This window comes from Sturnus vulgaris, chromosome 17 (genome assembly GCF_052056855.1).
Source record: "Sturnus vulgaris isolate bStuVul1 chromosome 17, bStuVul1.hap1, whole genome shotgun sequence".
Lineage (NCBI taxonomy): Eukaryota > Metazoa > Chordata > Aves > Passeriformes > Sturnidae > Sturnus > Sturnus vulgaris.
In genome coordinates, this window is record NC_142259.1 from 13,293,252 (window position 1) to 13,298,724 (window position 5,473).

Genomic DNA, 5,473 nt, shown 5'->3' on the forward strand with positions numbered 1-5,473 from the left:
GCAGGGACAAACAGCCAAATAGAAACATCCCAAATTTCACCTGCAGGCACACAAGGCCTGAGTCCCTGCTCGTGTCCCCTGGGGATCAGCAGCACCCCAGGCACCACAGGGGAGCATGAAAGGGGCTGTGCTCCTATGGGACCCCATCCCTATGGGATAAAATCCTCTTGGGGGGTCCCCAGCTCCCCTTCAACACCAGCCCTGTGCTCTAGAGCAGTTTTAACCAAGCTGTGTTTGGGGCAAACACCCTTCAAATCCTGCCTTTATATTTTCTCAGCACTTCAGACCATACCAGACTCATGGAGCAAAGTCCATGAGTCCTTGTCATTTTATAAAATTTAGGACTTTGGCAGAGTTTTCTGCAGCCTGAGTGGTAACCTGGGCTAAGGCCTATTCCACCTGCTCTGGCTGTCCTACAAAACACACCTGAAACCCCAAAATATGAATTGTGGTGCCTGTCTGGAGCATCTTGGACCCCCTGGGTGCTCTGCAGGGACCAGGCAGAGCAGGGTGCACCACTGGGGTTGGACATTTCAGGTGGCACTACACCAGGGAAGCAATCAATTACATAAAAAACAGATTTCCAGAGAAATCCACCCTAAATATCTTTCTTTTTTTTTTTTTGGAAATGGATGCCAGCTTTACATTAGTACTCGACTTTAATGTATAATGATGCAAGTACAGCTCTGATTCCTTGATTATCAGTCGTGGCCCTCCACCAAAAAGTGCTTTTTGCCGTCCAACTATCACTTATTTCTACTTTTAAAACATTCACGAGCAAATTCACTGAATCTGGCTGAGTGTGCAGGCCAGTGGTGTGGGGCAGCTCAGGTGGGATAGAGACTGGGCTCTATACATACAGTGCCAAAAATCATTAATAAATCTTTAAAAAAAAATAAAAATCCAGAGCCAAAACCAAATCCAAAGCATTGCATGCACAGTATATTCAATATTCCCCTTTAACTGACAAAAGCTGAACAGTGTCACAAGCGTTAAAGAATTTTGTTTGCTTGTTTTTCCAAACTAATAAAACACCAATAGCTCTGGCTAAACTCATCCAGAACATATTGAGGTTAAATTAACAAAAGGAGAAGCCCCTGAGCTCAGGCAAACAGCAATAATGCCTGGTTGGAGAAGGGGGAAATCACATTTTAATATGAAAAGTCCATCTGTAAGCAATTGTGCTAATGCTTTAAAGATGATCAGCTCAGGCTTTTGGAGTCAAACAGGAAAACAACCCAAAATCTTATCAGGAAAGAGATTTTTCAACCTGAAAACAGATTCTGTCAAAATGTCAAAGGCCCAGATTTAAGTTCTGCCAAAAGAGAGTTTAACAAGACCCAGTTTGCAGAGCAATGCTGAGTTCAATTACCTTTGAACCTCCTGTAACAGCTGGAGGGAGACCAGAAATCCAACCCCAGACACAGCACTGAGGGAGAACCTAAAGGAAACTGAAATTAAATCATGGCAATTCTCATCCTCAGCCCCTCTGTGAATACACAGAGTGACCCACGGGGCAGGTGTTCCACTAAGAGGAAAAAAAAAAAAACAAAAAAAAAAAGCAAAATCTGAGCCTGGAAATGTTCCCTGGACAACCCAGAGCTGCCAGCTGAGAGCAGGAACCATCCCAGAGGTAGGAAATATCCTGGAAATATCCTGGAAATATCCTGGAAATATCCTGGAAATATCCAGGAGGTTTTGGTGGGAAGGGGTTGGAAAGGAACAGAAGGAAAAAAAAAAAAATCGTTTGCTGAAAATGTATTTCAGCGTTAATTATCATTTCACTCAGTTCTGATCTTCTCTATTCCCAAACTATTTATGCTCAACTTTGACATTAAAATTTCATTGGGTTTGCTCAGATCTACTTTATTTAGCAATGTTTAATTAGACTTTTGAGATCGTACATATATATATATATTAAAAATTCAGAACGACCCTAAACTGAAATCATATTTCATGACAAAATGTGATTTTTATTTTTTTTTTTTCTTTAAGTGCAAGCTCTTTTCCTGATTTTCCAGAATTATCAGTAAAATGAGAAGCCTGTGGTTTCCTTGGCTTGCAGGGATAACTCAGGCTCTGTCCATTCACTCTTTCCCACTTGTTCCACTGAAGAGATTGAAATCACAGCAAAGTTCTTTGTAATTATTCAACGAGACAAAAAAAATCAGCAATTAGGTCACGACTTTCAGAGAGGATTAACGAAAACATTTTACATGTGCAAAATGAGTTTTAAATGCCAGCGTGCCCCCACGATTATTTACCCGGCTGAATTTACTCGTGCTAAAGGTTCTGTCCTGGTGGTGTCCCTTCATTAATTGTCACAAATAATCACTAATAATGTTCGCCAGCAGCTAAATCTGCTCGGTGACAACACATTTCAGGGAATATCGATGTGGAGAGGAGGGAAAATCAGGGATAACCTTTGAGGATGGACGGCTTTGCTCCTGTTATCTCCCTGTCCCTGGAGCTTCCCGGGGCTGCCGAGATTCCCGATTATTGAGCGCGTCCCCGCCCGCCTCCTGCGGGGCTGCTCCGGTGTTTCCGCTGCTTTTGTGTTTTTATGGATTAATTTGGGAATTTTTAGTGTCCCGGTCCGCGGGACGAGCCGCGGCTGCGGCTCCGCTGCTTGGCCGACACCGCCACCTAATGCTGGGAATGCTGATCCCGGGAATGCTGAACATCATCGGGAACGCTGAAAATCATCGGGAATGCTGAACATCATCGGGAATGCTGATCCCGGGAATGCTGAACATCATCGGGAATGCTGATCCCGGGAATGCCGAGCATCATCGGGAATGCTGAACATCATCGGGAATGCTGAACATCATCGGGAATGCCGAACATCGGGAATACTGAAAATCATCAGGAATATTGAACATCAGGAATGCCGATCCCGGGAATGCCGAACATCAGGAATGCCGAAAATTGGGACTGATACTCCCGGGAATGTTGAACGCCGGGAACGCTGCCCTAGAGCCCTGGCACCGGGAATGGTGTTCCCAAAGGCCCTGGTACCGGAATTCTACTCCAGACCCCTTCCCCTGGCACCGGGAATGATGTTCCCAGAACCCTGGCATCGGGAATGCTGCTCCAGAGCCCTTCCCCACCCCGGAGCCCCCCGAGCGATGGGATTCTCCCGGGATGCAGCACACCCGGAGCGCAGGGAACCTCTCCCCATCTCCTGGGGGCTCGGGGATATTTGAGAGGCGTTCAAAGAACCCAGGAGAGCTCCTGGAGGCTGCAGGATGGAGTTCTGCCTGCTGGGAAAAGGTATAAACGGAGGGGAAGCAAAGAGGGAAAACAACTGGAGAGGGAAAATTAATCCCAAAATCCAGATTTCCCTGCAGGAAGGGCTGGAGAGGATTGGGGCGCTCTGGTTTCATACTCACACAGGAGGATAAAAATCTGCCGTGGCTGCCTGAGACAGCCCAGACAGAGCTGGGACACAGCGAGGGATGGTCTGGGAGGACACCTCGCCTTTCCCTTTGGATGCTGGAGGAAGGAGAGCCTGAAACCAGAGCGTTTTGTGTTCTGCTCATCCCAGCAGCCTCCTCCATGGAATTCTGCTCCAGCTGCCCCCCTAACTCCTGAGTTTTGCCTTATTTCACACCTGACCCATCCTGCACTCTGTGCCCAGCAACAAAAAAAACTCCAAACTAAATAAAACTTATCATCCACCTGACCCTCGTTCCAGATTACACGTATCAAAGTGGGCATTCTTGCAATTAGCACGTGATTACTCAATCTGTATAATTACACGTGGTAATCATGCTGCAGCATGTTTGGAACTGCCAGATCTCATTTCCCCCAGTAATCCTGGATCACATGAACATCTTCAGTAGGAACTACTACTTAAGATGTTATGAATTAATATTAAGATGAAATTGAATTAAATGTACTGATTTTAATGTCATGAACGCACTCATAACTATTTTTTTCCCCTGAGAACCATCTGCAATTTAGAGACTTGCTAATCCTAATTAAATGCACTTTTCTCAAGTGTGTGCAAATGAACAGAGAAATCTGCTCAAGAAAGCACTTGCATATTTTCCTCTTTCACAAGGGGGAGAAGAAACTGTTTGGTGGTTTGATATTAACTCTTCCTCCTAAGTGAGAACGAGTTGCTCCCTTGCAATTTCAGGACTGAGCAGTCCGAGATGGATCTGAAGGGGTGATTTGCTCAAAGCAGAGGAGGAAGAGCTCAAACAAGTTTTGGTGATGCTGCTCTGAACATTCCCACCGGAGTTCAGCTTCCATCGTTTTGGACTGTGCTTGAAATCCCAAAATTATGTTTGGAGGCAGCAAACAGAGCCTGGCACTCACAGGTACCAGGCACACACAAAATTCTGTCCTGGTTCTTCCCTTCAGCACCTCCTCCCCAGCCGGCACTGGGAGCTGATCTTTGATCTGAGTTTTTATCACATCGAGAGCTCACAGAGGGGCATCAACACCTCAGTCCCTGGAATAACCAGGTATATAATAAATATATAATAAATATATAATAAATATATAATAAATATATAATAAATATATAATAAATATATAATAAAGGTCTGATGTGGCTGATCTGAAACCAAACTGAGGGACCCCCAGCCTGGGGATAGCCAGGGCTCAGAGCTCACACCCACTCCACTGTCCCCTCTAGCCAGGGCCACCCAGCACAGCTCAGCCCTGTGACAGACCCCAGTGACACTGCCAGCCCCCACATGTGTCCCCAGTGACACTGCCAGCCCCTATTTGGGACCCCAGTGACACTGCCAGCCCCACAGGCACAGGACTCACCATTTCATTTTCACATGGTTTTGGCTCTCAGCTCCCACATTTGGGAGGTTTCACCCCTCAGCACTCCTGTTTTTATTAAATCAGGAACCTGGCACAGCCTGGACATCCAAGAGCTGTGCCCCTCATTAATGCCCCCTCATTAATTAGTGCCCTTAACTGGGCCTTTCACCAGCTGAATTCCCTTTGTCCCCAGGATGAGCTGCCCTGGACCAGTCTCCCCACATGCCTTCCAAGCTGGTAATTTCAGTTTTGAGATGTGGGCAGAGGTGCTGGTGAGGTCTGGCACCTCAGGAGAGCTCCAAGAACACAACAGACCTAGACAATTCTGCAGAACATACTTGGTTTAAAAAAACTTATTCATAATTTAATACAAATTATGAAGTCTCACCCAAAAAAATTACAATTAATGCTCCTCTCAAAGTTATTATCACAAAAAAGGCATTTAATAACTCAGTTTCCTTGCTCGAAGGAAAATAACTGCAAGAGAAGAAACTAAAGTTTCTTCCTTATTTCAAGACAGATTTTCTGGGGAGTGACTCAGTATTTTCATGTAACTGAACATGAATTTGGATTTGGTTATTGGCAGCTTCTCCCTCTCCCCCAGCAATGAGAGGATGGTGAAAGGTCAAGTGAACATGAAATTCCAGGCAACTCCTTTTAAGCCTTAAAAGCAAGACACAGAAACCAG